Source organism: Carcharodon carcharias, chromosome 19 (assembly GCF_017639515.1).
Source record: "Carcharodon carcharias isolate sCarCar2 chromosome 19, sCarCar2.pri, whole genome shotgun sequence".
Classification (NCBI taxonomy): Eukaryota; Metazoa; Chordata; class Chondrichthyes; order Lamniformes; family Lamnidae; genus Carcharodon; species Carcharodon carcharias.
In genome coordinates, this window is record NC_054485.1 from 72,119,531 (window position 1) to 72,135,886 (window position 16,356).

The following is a 16,356-nucleotide window of genomic DNA, read 5'->3' on the forward strand; positions in this document are numbered from 1 at the left end:
GGAGGAGAGAGAGAGGTTACAGAAAAGAGGTGATGAAATGGTGGAGGTGAGATTGGAGAGAGAGAGAAAGAGGTAGGAGGACAATGCAAGAGAAGGAATATGAAGGGATGGGAGAAAGAGACACAGAAATTAGGAGATCAGAGAGGTAGGAAAGAAGACAAGGAGGAAAGAGAGGGATGGTAGGGAGGAAAGGAGAGATAGAAGCTGGAGGAGAGCAGAGAAGAGTAAATTTCTCTCTCCCTCCTGTGCTGCTCTCTCCTGTCCCCCCTCCCTCCTGTGCCTCTCTTTCCTGTGCCTCTTCCTCCAGTGCCACTCTCTCCTGTCCCCCTCCCTCCTGTGCTAATCTCTCCTCTCCCCCTCTCTCCTGTACCGCTCTTTCCTATCTCCCTCCCTCCTGTGCTAATCTCTTCTGTCTCCCTCTCTCCTGTGCAGGTCTCTCCGATCCCCCAACCTCCTGTGCTGCTCTCTCCTGCCTCATCAGGTGGTTGAGTAGCTTCTTCAAGTGCACGTAGATGTCTGCAGTTGTAATGATAGTTCTGGTTGTTCAAGTGAGCTGACTTTTGTTGAGTGTGTTGAATGTTTGCACTCTGAGTGGGTCTCCAATTCTCAGCTCTGGCAACAAATTGGCAGGTTTATCAAAGTGAAATTTGTCTTTCTGTTGTTTCACTTTGACCTTGTCACTCACTCCCTGTTAATACTTCTGGCCTCAGTAGTTTTTTAGCTGTTGGAAAAGTCGTCTGGGTGCAGCGTGACATTAGCCACTGGACTGGGTAACTTTCCATGCCTTCAGTAGGTGTGTTTCTCCACTCTAAGATTGCCTTTTACACAATTTTCACCACTGCCTCAGCCTTTCCATTTGACTGGGGATAGTGTGGAGATGATGTAAGGTGCTGATTTTCCCAATCATTTATCAAGTGTCTGAATTCTTCACTCGTGAATTGAGGGTCATTGCCACTCATCACAATGTCAGGAATGCCATGACGACTGACGTGTGCTTTCAGACGTTGCACAATCTCACTGGTAGTCATTGACGTCAGCTGGTCTAACTCCCAGTAGACTGAATAGTAGTCAACTGTGACGAGATAATCAGTTCCAGTGAGAGTGAAGAGGTCTCCTCCAAACTTCATCCGTGGTCTGTCTGGGATGTCATGAATCATGAGCAGCTCTTTATCTTGCTAAGCTTGATGTTCATTATAAACACTGCACTGGCTGATGTGGTCCTTAACCTCATTGCTCATGTTTGGCCAGTAAAGCACTTCTCTTCCCTCCCACAGACTAGACTCGATTCCTTGATGGTTTGTGTGGATGTGCTTCAGCATCTCTTTTCTCATCTCTTTAGAGATAGTGACCCTAGTCCCTTTGTACAAGATGCCATCTTGGGTGATCACTTCATCTCTGTCTGCCCAATTTTCTCTTACAGCAACAGGTGTGTCCTTGATGGTTTCAGGCTATCCTTTCATCACAACTTCCTGTAACATTTGTATCTCATTGTGTAGTTTTCTTGATCTGAGCAAGACACTTGTCTGTCAGATTCAGCGTCTCTGCTGGGTTGATGACTTCCAGAGCATAAAATGCTGTTGCTCCTTGTTGAAATTGGAAGATTTCACACTCTGTACCAGCATCATCAACTTCATTCAAAGAGACTGCAGCTCTCGACAGCATGTTGGCGATGTACATCTGCTTCCCTTGCTTGTACTTCACTCCAAACGAAGTAATATCCTTTGTAAAGGCTCTGGAGCAGATAGTAGCAGTTTGAGAAAGATGCTTTAAAGTAGCTTGTGGTCAGACTGCACCATCACTTTCTCTCTCCCAAACAGGTACTGGTTGAAATACTCACAAGTAAAGACAATAGCCAGGCTCTCTTTCTCAATCTGTGTATAGCGTCATTCAGTTTGTGTTAATGCTCTGGATACAAACACAACTGGTTGTCCTTGCTGCATGAGGGTTGCTCCAAGTCCTGTTTCACTGGCATCTCACTGCAGGGTGACTTCATCATTGACATCATCGTACCTCAGCACTGGCGTTGTCGTCACTAGTTGTTTGATGTGAATGAAAGCTGCTTCTTGTTCTGTGCCCCAATATCACTGAAAATCCTTTGCAGTGAGTTTATGCAGAGACTCACACTCCGACAACAAATTGGGAAGTAACTTTATTAGGTAGCCCCATGTAGGTTCACAGATATTCCAGAAGGTTAAACAATGTGAAGACTTTATTAAAGAATTCACACCGCTAGGGTTCTCCCTGTGTGAGTGCATTGATGCACCATGAGATATGCTGACTGTGCAAGAGCCTTATCACCCACCTCACACCTGAATGGTTTCTCGCCAGTGTGAATCTGCTGTTGCCTCAGATGATCAGCAGACTGGTTAAAAGCTGTTGCACAAACATTGCACCTGAAGAGTTCTCTCCGTGTGAATCCTCTGGTGTCCCAGGAGGGTTGTCGACTTCATAAAAGCTTTATCGTAAACCGCACACTTCAAGGGTTACTCCCCTGTGTGGATTCTCTGATGGAGCAGGAGGTTTGATGACCTTGAGAATGATTTGTCACACACCTCACACCTGAATGGTTTCTTCCTGGTGTGAATGCTTTGGTGTACACGGAGGTACGATGACCGTGAGAATGATTTGTCACACACCTCACACCTGAACGGTTTCTCCCTGCTGTGAATGCTTTGGTGTACACGGAGGTACGATGACCGCGAGAATGACTTGTCACACACCTCACACCTGAACGGTTTTTCCCCAGTGTGAATGCTTTGGTGTTCACAGAAGTACGATGACCGTGAGAATGATTTGTCACACTCCTCACACCTAAATGGTTTCTCCCCAGTATGAATGCGTTGGTGTGTGCGAAGGTCCGATGACCTTGAGAATGATTTGTTACATACCTCGCACATGAATGGTTTCTCCCCTGTGTGAATCCTCTGATGCTCCAAGAGATGCGATGATGTCGAGAATGATTTGTCACACACCTCACACCTGAATGGTTTCTCCCCAGTATGAATGCGTTGGTGTGTGCGTAATTCTGATAATCTTGAGAAAGCTTTGGCGCATACCTCACATGTGAATGGTTTCTCCCCTGTGTGAATCCTCTGATGCTCCAGGAGATGCGATGACTGAGAGAATGATTTCTCACACATCTCGCACTTGAATGGCTTCTCCCCTGTGTGAGTGCGTTGGTGTTTGCGGAGGTTCCCTGATGCTGAGAAGGATTTCTCACACACCTCACACATAAATGGTTTCTCCCCTGTGTGAATGCGTTGGTGGTTGCGAAGGTTCCCTGATGATAAGAATGATTTCTCACACACCTCACACATGAACGGTTTCTCCCCTGTGTGAGTGCGTTGATGGTTGCGGAGGTTCCCTGATGATGAGAATGATTTGTCACATGCCTCACACGTGAACGGTTTCTCCCCTGAATGAGTGTGTTGGTGTTTACGGAGATCTGATGATGACGAGAATGATTTGTCACACGCCTCACAAGTGAATGGTTTCTCCCCTGTGTGAATGCGCTGGTGTACATGGAGGCTCGAAGACTGTGAGAATGATTTATTGCACACATCACACGTGAATGGTTTCTTCCCAGTGTGAATGAGCCGGTGACTCATCAGACCTGATAACTGTGCAAAGCCCTTGTTACACACCCAACATTCGAATGGCTTCTCCCCAGTATGACTGCGTCGGTGATTCTCGAATTTCGATGGATGCGCAAAAGTTCGGTCACACATCTCACACTTGAATGGTTTCTCTTCCATGTAGCTGTTCTGTGTTACAGATGGCACAACTAATGCACCCAGATCTTATTAGAAGATCTTATGAGCCTGTAAAGACCTCCTCACACACCTCGCACTTGAACAGCCTCTCACCTGTAGGAATGAGTCAGTGGTTCATGAGACTCAATGAATGATTGAAGCTCCCACCACACTTGGAGCCACTCACACTTCTTACAAGCCTCACCCTGATCGATTGCCCACAGCCAAACCTTCGGAAAGGTTGGTTCTGATGGAAGGTTCCACAACACTGACCAGTTTCAGATCTGATGATATGTCAAAGCTCCCCTGACCCGACCGGTTTGCAGATGACGGTTTCACTGCCCAACCTTCTCTGTATTGAGCAATGCTATGAGGGGACGGAATGTCTTCCCACAGTTGTGCAGTTGTTCCTCGGGTGATGGTCAGGATCTATCTGCAGTGTCTATCCTCTTTGTATTCTCTGGTGTAGTACGGTGCAATCCTCCTGTAAAACAGGAAAAGAACATGATTTCCTCCAACTCCCTCTCTTCCTTTGCTAAAGGGGCTGACTCCTCAGTTAGAGACTGTTCCACAGTGAGTGTCAGTCTGCTATTTCCCTGTGGGGGGGGGGATCAGATACAAGTCCTTTCTTTTTCCTCACTAGACTGTCACACAACCTCTGTTTCCAGCAGGGACACTTGATAGTGACCAGAAGCAGACAAAGTGGCTACTTTCTTTCCTCCACTCAGTCCCCCATCTTCCTAGGCACCATGAGGTCAATGGAAAAGACAGTCAGGCAGAGCGTAAGACGGGCTTTCAATTTACTATGAGCTCAAGTCATGTTGGTGAAAACCAGTTTTACCCTTAGAGAATGTGTTTAATACAAAAAACTCAGGAGAAATGTTAATTCAATGGGGATTTTGAATTTCTCCCTTTATTGTGCAAATTATTTGAAGAAAACACACTGGGCAGGAAGTGCTAGGAGCTAAGGAAAATATTTCTTCAGTGTAACTGATTGAAAGGTTCTGGTTTATCCTGGGAAATTAGATACACTGCACTCACTCAGGCTGCACATCCCAAATTCAGCTATCAACCCCAGCACTGGGTAAAACTATCAAATCCAAGCCCAGGCTTTTGGGAAAGGCCGAGGGGTTCAGGTAAAATTTTTAAAGAAGGCATTAAAAGACATTTGAATAATATGTCTCCAGGTACAGCAACTGATTTGCAATTTCCCTCCAAGGCACACACTATTCTGATTTAGAAGTATATCGCCATTCCTCCACCGTTGCTGAGTCAAAATCCTGGAACTCCCTCCCTAACAGCACTGTGGGTGTACCTACACCACATAGACTGCAGTGGTTCAAGAAGCCAGCTCACCAACACCACCTCAAGGGCAATTAGAGATGGGCTATAAAAATTGGCCTAGCCCACATCCCATGAATATGAAAAGAAAGGTGCTGGATTAACAATCCAGAGATTGTAAATTCAAATCCAACCATGGAAACTTACAATTACGGTGTAGTAAGAGACCTATTGGTCCATGCTGGTCTTTATGCTTCTCATGATCCTTCTCTCAGCCCTCTTCATCTCAGCTAATCAGCATATCCTTTTGTTTCTTTCTCCCTCATGTGCTTATCTAATTTCCCCTTAAAGGTATCTTTGCTATTCACTCAACCACTCCATGTTGTGAAACTGAATTTAATAAATTTTGGAATTTGTGGAATAGAATCAAAACAAAAACATGAAAACTTTCAGGTTATCCTAAAAACCCAAATATTGTCCTTCAGGGAAGGGAACCTGCTACAACTGTCTGGTCTGGTCTACATGTGACTCCAGTCCCACACAACATGGTTGACTCTGAACTGCCCCCTGAAGTGGCCTAGCAAACGATGATAAACAATCACTATAAAGTTTAATAATTAAAGGAAAATCAGATCGATCTGGACAATCCTGGCATTGTGTCAGAATAAGATTAGGGTGATCTCAGTGCAATGAAATCTGTAAAGTCTCTCTTACCAAGATCTGGGGACAAGTACCCAAGTGAGGAGAGCTGCCCCACAGACTGGTCAAGTAGCAGTGATACTCGCTGAATCGTATCAACCTGTGAACATCCCAGACTCTCTCCGTCACAATCCCTAGGCAGGTGGGGAAGTCTCAATATTGACTCCATGGAGTCTTATGGCTTCAGGTCAAACAAGTTCAAGAAAAACTAGCTCTCCCCTCCCAACTGATGAATGAGTACTTCACCATGTTGATCATCACTTGGGAAGGAGACTAAGGACAGATCCCAAAACTGGGTATCCATGAGGTGCAGTGAGCCATCAGCAGCAGCAGGATTCCAGCACAATCCCACAGCCCAGCACAGCCCTCATTCCATGATTATCATCAAACCAGTATATCGACATGTCAGGAGCAGCATTGGGTATACTTTAGAGTCCCGGTTTGAACCTAGTGAAGGTCATTATTGAATCTACAACCATCGCCCTATCAGACAGTACATTCCAAATCCTAAGCATACATTCTGTAAAGGGGAGGTGATGGTGTAGTGGTATTGTCGCTGTACTAATAATCCAGAGTAATCCAGGCTAAAAGCCTGGGTTTGAATCCCACCACAGCAGATGGTGGGGTTTGAATTTAACAAAAATCTGGAATTAAAAGTCTAATGATGATCATGAAACCATTGTTAATTGTTGCAAAAACCCATCTGGTTCATGAAATCTGCTGTCCTTATCTGTTCTGGCCTACATGTAACTCCAGACCCACAGCAATATGGTTGACTCTTAAGTGCCCTCTGAACAAGAGCAACCAGGGATGGGCAATAAATGCTGGCCAACCAGTGATGCCCACATCCCATGAATGAATAAAAAAAATGTTTTTTTTGTTCTGCTATTAGAAACAGTTTCTCTTTATTTTCTTTGTTTAAAGCCTTCATGATTTTAAACAATGCCAATAATTCTCCTCTTAGCCTTCTCCACTCTAAGGGAAACAATCCCTTCTTCTCCGGTCTATCCATGTAATTGTAATTCCTCAATCCTGGAACCATTCTCGTAAATCTCTTCTGTACCCTCTCCAAAAGTCAGAGATAGGGGGGTGGGAGGTCTTGGAGGGATTTGAAAAATAAGGAAACACCCGGGTCCCAACACACAGACAAAACTGACCATTCACAATCCACAGGATAATAATCAGCTCCCAACACACACACACAGAACTCAACAATAGGAAATCAGTAAGAATCCTCAGACACTCTGCACCTCCCAGATAATTACACCTCACCTTCTCATATTCAGTAATGACCCAGCAACAAAACTCAGCCTGTAAATCAGTTCCAGTTAAACAGTTCAGCACAAAGCACCCAGTAAACAGCTCTCTCAGCTGGACCTTCTCACACAGCATAAGGGGCATTTCCACACCTGATTCCCCACAGGATAGTCAGACTGCCTGAACATTAGTGTGGATATTATGTGATGTAATTATTATAAATTCTGTTCCTTCACTCACCATCTCTTCACTTGGTTTTCAGTCCCTACAGGAAGTAAACCAGCTGTGGAAGAGGAAGAGGAGAGAATGGGCAGAGTGGGTGGGCTCTCTGATTGACGTCCCTAACAGCCAATCCAAATATTTCTGGAGTAATGTGAGTTTCCTGAAGCTTGGGAAACTGAAGGTGAAACGGAGGCGACTTTGAGCAGCAGATCAGGTGGGGATTTAAACTTGTCATTGTCTCATCTGAATAAAACCTCACTTATTGCAGCTGCTGTCTCAGTTCCCCTGTTAAACGTTTGACAGAAATTTCTAGTGTTGAATTAGCATTCTTCATCCTCGGAGATTTTCAAACTGACATCAGCATGGGATGTGTAACCTCGGATGTGTTTGACAGCAGATCAGAAGAGGAAGACCCACAGCATCCAAGACAGCAATCACGTGCATTGGTGGGATCAGCACATGAAAAATGCAGAGAGAGAGAGACTCAGGACAGAGGAAGCACGAGGGAGGGGCACAGAAGACAGGGACACAGCAGTGACAGACACTGGAGGAAGGGACACTGGACGGAAGGGTACAGGAGAAAGGAGCACAGGAGGTGGGGCATGGGAGAGAGGAATATAGAAGAGAGTGGGAGAGGAGGTTGCACCAGTCCTCGCGGAGTGAGTGACTCTGACTTGGAGATTAAGACTCAGGGAGTGACACTGAGAGTTGGGAAGTAACTTTTGGAGTGATTGTGCTCTGGGATTGACTCTGTGCTCGGAGCATTACACTGTGAATTGGGGTGTCCTTGGGGGGCTGACTGTGACTTGAAAATAGGCTGCAGGGTGACCAACTCTGAGAAAATCGAATAAGGGACACTTAGTCCATGGAACCCGGGAACGGGAGGAGGGACACTGGTATGAGCGGGGGTGGCAGTGAGAATGGTGAGGGCCACTGCTGGTGAGAGCAGGAGGGTGGTGCAGGGCAGCGCAAGAGTAGGGGATGGTGTTGGTGTTAGTGGGGTGGTGCTGCTGAGTGTGGGCAGGGTGATGAGAGTGGGGCAGAGCAGTGAGAGTGTAGGGGCTGGCATTGGTGCCAGTGGTGTGGTTCTGGTGAGAACGGGTGTCGGGGGAGGGTGCGATGCTGGTGAAAGTGGGGTCTTTCTCTGGCAAAATGAAGAGCTGCCCAACATACAATGTAGTTTCTGATGAAAGGTAATCTCAAGCTGAAATGTTAACTCTGTTTCTCTCCACAGATGCTGCCTGACCTGAGTATTCGCAGAACTTTTTGTTTTGATTCCAGTTTTTAAAGCACAGAAACAGACCAATCGGCCCATCTGCTTTCTTCTGTTGCTTATGATTCACGTGAGCTTTCTTCTTCCATATTTTGTTTCACCCGATCAGCAGATTTTTCTGTTCCTTTCTCCCTCATGTACTTATCTAGCTTCCCATCAAATACATCGAAGCTATTTGCATCAACCATTCCCTTGGGAAAGAATGTTCTCCTGGATTCCTCATTGGATTTATTATTGACCATCTTATATTTCTGGGCCCTAGTTTTGGACTCCCCCACATTAGTGGGAACATCTTCTCTTCATTTATCTCCCAAATTCTTAATTTTATAATTCATCATTTTAAAGATTTCTGTCATGTTACCCCTCAGCTTTCTCTTTTGTAGGGATAAGACTGTCAGCATATTCAGTTGTCTCTGATAGTTACAATCACTCAATTCTCAATATTATCCTTAGAAATGTTTCTTGCATCTTATCCAGTTCCTGGATGGGGGGAGGTGAAGGAGGGGGGATGGGGGTTGAAGCGGGGGGGTGAGGGTTGACGGGGGGAGGTGGGGGGGGTGAAGGAGGTGGAATGGGGGCGAAGGGAGTGGTGATGGGGATGAAGGGAGAGGGGATGGGGGCAAAGGAAGGGGGGATGGGGGTGAAAGAGGCGGGATGGGGGGTGAAGGAGGCGGGATGGGGGGGTGAAGGAGGGGGGATGGGGGGTGAAGGAGGGGGGATGGGGGTGAAGGAGGGGGGATGGGATAAAAGAGGGGGCTGGGGGATGAAGGAGGGGGGGAATGGGCTGAAGAGGTTAAACGGCTGCGATCCTGGTTCCTGCCACTTGGGACTGGGATCTACAGGTAGAGAGAGCTGTTTCTAAAGCATACAGTATTCTAGGCTTCATTAATAGGGGCATAGAGTACAAGAGAAGGGAGGTTATGATGAACTTATAGAAGACACCTCAGCTGGAGTATTGTGTATAGTTCTGGGCACCACACTATAGGAAGGATGTGAAGCACTGAAGAGAGTGCAGAAGAGGTTAACGAGAATGGTTCCAGGGATGAGATACTTCAGTTATGAGGAAAGACTGTTTTTCTTGGAAAGGAGAAGGCTAAGAGGAGACTTGATAGAAGTTTTCAAAATAATGAGGAGCCTGGACATAACAGATAGGTAGAAACTGTTCCTGCTTGTAAACGATCAAAAACCAGAGGGTGCTCAGTTTTAAAGTGTTTTGCAAAAGAAGCAAATGTGAGGTGAGAAAAGATTTTTTTCACACAGCGAGTAGTTATGGTTTGGAATGCACTGCGGAATGTGGTGGAGGCAGGTTCAGTTGAGGCATTCAAGAGGGCATTGGATGATTATCCAAATAGAAACAATGTGCAGGGTTACGGAGAAAAGGCAGGAGATTGGCACAAAGTTAAAATGCTCAGAGAGCTGGTGCAGACACGATGGGCCAAATGGCCTCCTAATACACCTTAACAATCCTGTGATTCTGTATTACTATCCCTGGCTCTCACTGTCATTTCCCTATGTTGGTCAGGAATAGGGACACTGTGCATAGGAAGAGGCGCAAGCTCCAGTCACAGGAGAGACCAATGACATCCTACCTCAGCTCATCTGCTGCTGAAACCCTCATCCATACCTTCATAGGCTGTAGCCTCAACTATTCCAGTGCTCTCCTGGCTGCTCTCAAAACTTGCATTGTAAACTTGAGCTCCTCCAAAACTCTGCTGCCCATGTCCTAAAGGACACTAAGACCCACTCACCAATCCTTGTGCTCACTGATCTACATTAGCTGCTGGTTAAGTTGGAGTAATCTCCTACAGCCTCACAACTTTCCGAAATATCTTTGCTCCTCTAATTCTGCACTGGGCTGCTGCTTTGGACTGCATTAAAGTGCTTAAGTTGCAGTTTGGTGAGTGAAAGTTCGCTGAAGAGGGAAGAAGATGATCCTTTCATTTTCTTTCCTCAGCCTCCAGTAGCTGGCTCTTATTTTGCTACAGGGGAAGCCCATAAAATAATGGGAGCCCAAAGACAGAGAGAGCTGGGAATTGAGAGCGAGAGCGGCAGTTCAGAGAGAGAGAGAGAGCCGGGAGTTCAGAGAGAGTGGGATGTTCAGAGAGAGGGCTGGGAATTCAGAGAGAAAGCTGGGAATTCAGAGAGAGAGAGCGCGAGAGAGCTGGGAGTTCAGGGAGAGAGCCGGGAGTTGTCAGACAAAATCTAACGCCACAGGAGTCCCGAACATTGATTGGTTGGTAAGTATAGGTCTAAGCATAAGGCTCGTACATAGTGAGTAAGGAGTCTTCATTTTTTATAATGTCTCCAGCTGTGGCTACTCAAAATCCATGTTTCGGAGCTGGACCTGGAGTCACTGTGGAGCACCCACAAGGATGAGATCTTCGTGGATAGCATGTACAGTGAGGTGATCACACTGCAGGTAAAGAGTGCATAGGCAGAAATGGAATGGGTGACCGCCAGACAGAGTAAAAGCACTAGGCAGATAGTGCAGGAGTCCCCTGAGTCATCTCCCTCTCTATCAGATTTCCCGTTTTGGATACTGCTGAGGGAGATGATTTCTTAGGGGAATACAGCAAGAGCCAACTTTGTGGCACTGCAAGTGTCTCAGCTGCATGGGGTCAGCAGAGAAAAAAAGAGTGGGAGAGCAAACGTGATAGGGGATTCGATCATAAGGGGAACAGATAGATGTTTCTGCAGCCACAGACCTGAAACCAGGATGGTGTGTTGTCTCCCTGGTGCCAGTGTTAAGGATGTGATTAGGTCAGCTGGGCCTGTATTCACTGGAGTTTAGAAGAATGAGAGGGGCTCTCATTGAAATGTATAAAATTCTGACAGGGCCAGACAGACTAGGGGCAGGGATGATGTTTCCTCTGGCTGGAGGATCTAGAACAAGGGGTCACAGTCTCAGGATATGTAGTCGAGGGCTATGGGGAGAGAGCGGGAGTATGGCGTTGAGATAGACGATCAACTGTGATCGTGTTGAATGGCGGAGAAGGCTCTAAGGGCCGAATGACCTATTCCTGCTCCTGTTATCTATGTTTTCAGCCTCTTGAACATCCCCAATTTTAATCACTCCACCATTGGTGGCCGTTCCTTCAGCTGCCTGCTTCCTAAGATCTGGAATTCTCTCCCTAAACCTCTCTGTTTCTCTACTTCTCTTTCCTCCTGTAAGACACCCCTTAAGATCTACCTCTTTAACTACTTTTTTGGTTATCTGTACCAATATTTCCTTCTGTGCCTCAGTGTCAAGTATTGTCAACAATCTTGCAAAGAACCTCGGGACACAGAATTATGTTGAAGGTGCTATGTAAATGTAAGTTGTTGTCTGTTGTTGTTATACATTCATTAGGAGCAGCATGGTTCCCCTCATGGTTCACTATTCTACTGACCCTCGCTGTGAAGCAGTCTCCCAGTGAGGGGGCAGACTTATTATAAAGGGAGATTGGGTTACAGTGTATAACTGGCAGCAGAGCAGGGTAGGAATGGCTGCACACTAGTTCAAACTCAGTTCAATTTCAGACCAGATAGAGAAGAGGCAGTGGGCAGAGAGGCAAGTGGTAGAGAGGAAGCCTATGCTGCTCTTGACATTTCAACCCACTTGTTTGATGATAATCATGGAATGAGGGCTGTGAGATTGTGCTGGAGTGCAATCCTGCTGCTACTGATGGCTCACTGCACCTCATGGATACCCAGTTTTGGAATCTGTCCTTGGTCTACTTCCCTCGTGGTGATTAACATGGTGAAGTACTCATTCATCAGTTGGGAGGGGAGTGATAGTTTTCCTTGAACTTGTTTGGCCTGAAGCCATGAGACTCCATGGAGTCAATATTGAGACTTCCCCACCTGCCAGTGGGATGGGACATACCCAGGGATGGTGACGGAGGAGTTTCCAGATTGATATGATTCAGTGAGTATCACTGCTACTTGACCAGTCTGTGGGGCAGCTCTCCTCACTTGGGTACTTGTCCTCAGACCTTGGTAAGAGAGACTTTATAGATTTCACTGGGCTGAGATCACCTTAATCTTATTCTGACACAATGCCAGGATTGTCTGGATCTATATGATTTCCCTCTTATTATTGGACTTTGTTGTGATTGTTTATCATTGTTTGCTCGGCCACTTCAGAGGACAGCTCAGAGTCAACCATGTTATGTGGCACTGGAGTCACATGTCGACCAGACCAAGTAGTTGTAGCAGGTTCCCTTCCCCGAAGGACAATATTTGGGTTTTTAGGACAACCTGAAAGTTTTCATGTTTTTATTTTGATTCTATTCCCCAAATTTCAAAATGTATTAAATTCAGTTTCACAACATGGGGTGGTTGAAGAGAATATATAGATGCCTTTAAGGGGAAACTAGACAAGCACATGAGGGAGAAAGGAACAGAGGATATACTGGTAGGGTGAGATGAAGAGGGGTGAGAGGAGGCTTGTGTGAAGCATAAATGCCAGCATGGACCAGTTGGGCTGAATGGCCTTATTTTTTGCATTGTAATTCTATGTATGTAACTTTCTGTGGTTGGATTTGAACTCTCAATCTTTGGACTGTTAGTCCAGCACCATAGCAATTCGGCTGTCATAGCTGGAGATACATTTACGGAAACATCTTTTAATGCCTACTTTAAAGATTTTACCTGAAGGTCTCGGCCTTTCCCAAAAGCCTGGGCTTGGATTTGATAGTTTTGCCAAATGCTGTGGCTGGTAGCTGAATTTGGGATGTGCAGTCTGAGTGAGTGCAGTGTATATAATTTCCCAGGATAAACCAGAACCCTTCAATCAGCTACACTGAAGCAATATTTTCCTGAGCTTCTAGCACTTCCTGTCCAGTGTGTTTTCTTCAAATAATTTGGAAAACAAGGGGAGAAATTTCAAAATTTCCATTGAATTAACATTTCTCCTGAGTATTTTTAGATCTCAGGATTCCTCCAAGTGTCACATCCAAGCAAGCATAGGAATAGGAGGATTGAACAATTGAATATGAGGCTAGAAAATTGGTGTAGCAGGGAGGGCATCAGATTTCTAAGGCATTGGGACCAGTTTTGTTGCAGGTGGGACCCATACAAGCCAGACGGATTACACTTCAATCGGACTAATATCCTCACACAGAGATTTGCTTGCGCTGTTGGGGAGAGTTTAAACTGGCTTGTCAGGGGGGTGGGAACCTGATGGGTAACTCAGAGAATAGGCAGAGTCAGAGTAAGGGAGAAGGTAATGAAGTCTAAATCAGGGCTATATGGCATGTATGTGAATGCACATAGTATAGTAAATAAGATTGGTGAGTTCCAGGTACAGATTGCCATGCAGAATTATGATATTATGGTGATAACAGAGACCTGGTTCAAGGAAGGACAGGACTGGGTGTTAAATTTTCCTGGGTACAAGGTGTTCAAAAAAGATAGGAAAGGAGGAGGGGTGTCCTCGCCCCAATCATCTTCAGCTGCTTCATCAATGACCTTCCTTCTATCTTAAAGTCAGAAGTGGTGATGTTCACTGATGATTACACAATGTTCAGCACCATTTGCGACTCCTCAGATACTGAAGCAGTCCATGTCCAAATGCATCAAGACCTGCACAATATCCAGGTTTGGGCTGACAAGGGGCAAGTAACATTCACGCCATACAAGTGTCAGGCAATGACTATTTCCAACGAGAGAGAATCCAACCATTGCCCCTTGACATTCAATGGCATTACCATCACTGAATCCCCCACCACCAACATCCTGGAGGTTACTATTTACCAGAAACTGAACTGGACTAGCTATATAAATACTGTGGCTACAAGAGCAGGTCAGAGGCCAGGAATCCTGCAATGAGTAACCCACCTCCTTAACTCCCCAAAGCCTGTCCGCCATCTACAAGGCACAAGTCATCAGTGTGATGGAATACTCCCCACTTGCTTGGATGAGTGCAGCTCCCACAACACCAAAGAAGCTTTACACCATCCAGGACAAAGCAGCCCACTTGATTGGCACCACATGCACAAACATTCAATCCCTCCACCACCAATGCACAGTAGCAGCAGTGTGTACCATCTACAATATGAACTGCAGAAACTCACCAAGGTTCCTTAAGCAGCACCTTCCAAACCCATGACCATGACCATCTAGAAGGACAAGGCAGCAGATAGATGGGAACACCGCCACCTTCAAGTTCTTCTTCAAGTCACTCACCATCCTGACTCGCTTCTGCCTTCTCAAGGGCAACTAGGGATGGGCAATAAATGCTGGCCCAGCCAGCGAAGCCCACATCCAGTGAATGAATATATAAAAAAAGATTGGTTAAGGAGAGCATTGCAGTGCTGGAGAAAGGATGTCCCAGAGGGTTCAAGGACAGAATCAATTTGGCTAGAGGTAAGGAACAAAAAACCTACAATTACATTACTTGGTGTAGTCTACAGACCGCCAACCAGGGAGAAGGATGTAGAGGAACAAATCTGCAGGGAAATTACAGAGAGACGCAAACATTATAGGGTAGTTATAATGGGGGACTTTAATTACCTGAATAAAGACTGGGATAGAGGTAGTGTAAAAGCAAAGAGGGAGAAGCATTCCGAGATTGTGTTCCAGAGAATTTTCTACAGCAGTATGTGTCCAGTCAAACAAGAAAGGAGGCACTGCTGGACCTGATTCTTGGAAAAGAGGTGGGCCAAGTAGATCGTGTCAGTGGGAGAACATTTAGGAGACAGTGATCATTGCATCATAAGGTTGAGGATGACAATGGGTGAAGGACAATGGGCAATCCAGCGTAAGAAATTTAACTGGGGGAGAGCCAACTTCAATGGGGCAAGAACAAAGCTGGGCTGGATAGACTGGAATCGAAGGTTGGGAGAAACTATAGCTGAACAACGGGCTGCCTTCAAAGAAGAAATAATTCAGGCACAGTCAATGTATATTTCCTCAAAAGGGAAAGGGTAGGACAGAAAAATCCAGAGCTCCCTGGATGACAAAAGAGATAGCAATTAATTTAAAGAAGAAAAAGTGTGCTTATGACAGGTGTCAGGTAGAATATACAATTGAGAACCAAGCTGAATACAGAATATTCAGAGGCGAGGTGAAGAAGCAAAGAAGGGAAGTGAAGAGGAATTATGAGAAAAGACCGGCAGCCAACATAAAGGGGAATCCCAAAGTCTTCCATCGGCACAAAATTAGTAAGAGGGCGATTAAAGGAGGAGTATGGTTGATTAGGGCCCAAAAAGGGGATTATTCATGGAGGCAGGGGGCATGGCTGAGGTGTTAAATGAATACTTTGCATCTGTCTTTACCAAGGAAGCAGATGCTATCCAGGCCAGAGGAGGAAACTAGGAGAATTCTAAATTGATAAGGAGGAGGTGTTGGATTAAGTGTTGGTACTTAAAGTTGACAAGGCACCAGGTCCAGATGAGATGCATCCAAGGATATTTAAAGAAGTAAGAGAGGAAATTGCAGGGGCACTGACCATAATCTTTCAGACTTTCCTAGACTCAGGGGAGGTGCCCGAGGACTGGAGAATTGCCAACATTATGCATTTGTTCAAAAAAGGTTGTCAGGATAAGCCCAGCAATTACAGACCAATCAGTTTAACTTCGATGATGGAAAAGCTTCTAGAAACAATTATTCAGGATAGAATTAATAGTCATATGGAAAAACATGTTTTGATTGGGAAGAGCCAGCATAGATTTCTTAAAGGAAAATCATGTTTAACAAACTCGCTGGAATTTTTTTGAAGAGGTAACAGAGAGGGCAGATAAGGGTAATGCTGTTGATGTGGTGTTCACGGACTTCCAAATAATAGTGCCACACAAGAGACTTGTGAGAAATGTTACAGCTCATAGAATAAAAGGTACAGTAGCAATATGGACACAAAATTGGCTGAGTAATAGGAACAGAGGGTATGGT

The 16,356-nt window shown here is 45.5% G+C and overlaps 1 pseudogene; it reads right to left on the bottom strand.

Annotated features, from left to right (window-relative positions):
* Positions 1-375: 375 nt before the first annotated feature.
* Positions 376-16,356, bottom strand: part of LOC121291225 — a 43,037-nt pseudogene continuing 27,056 nt past the window's right edge.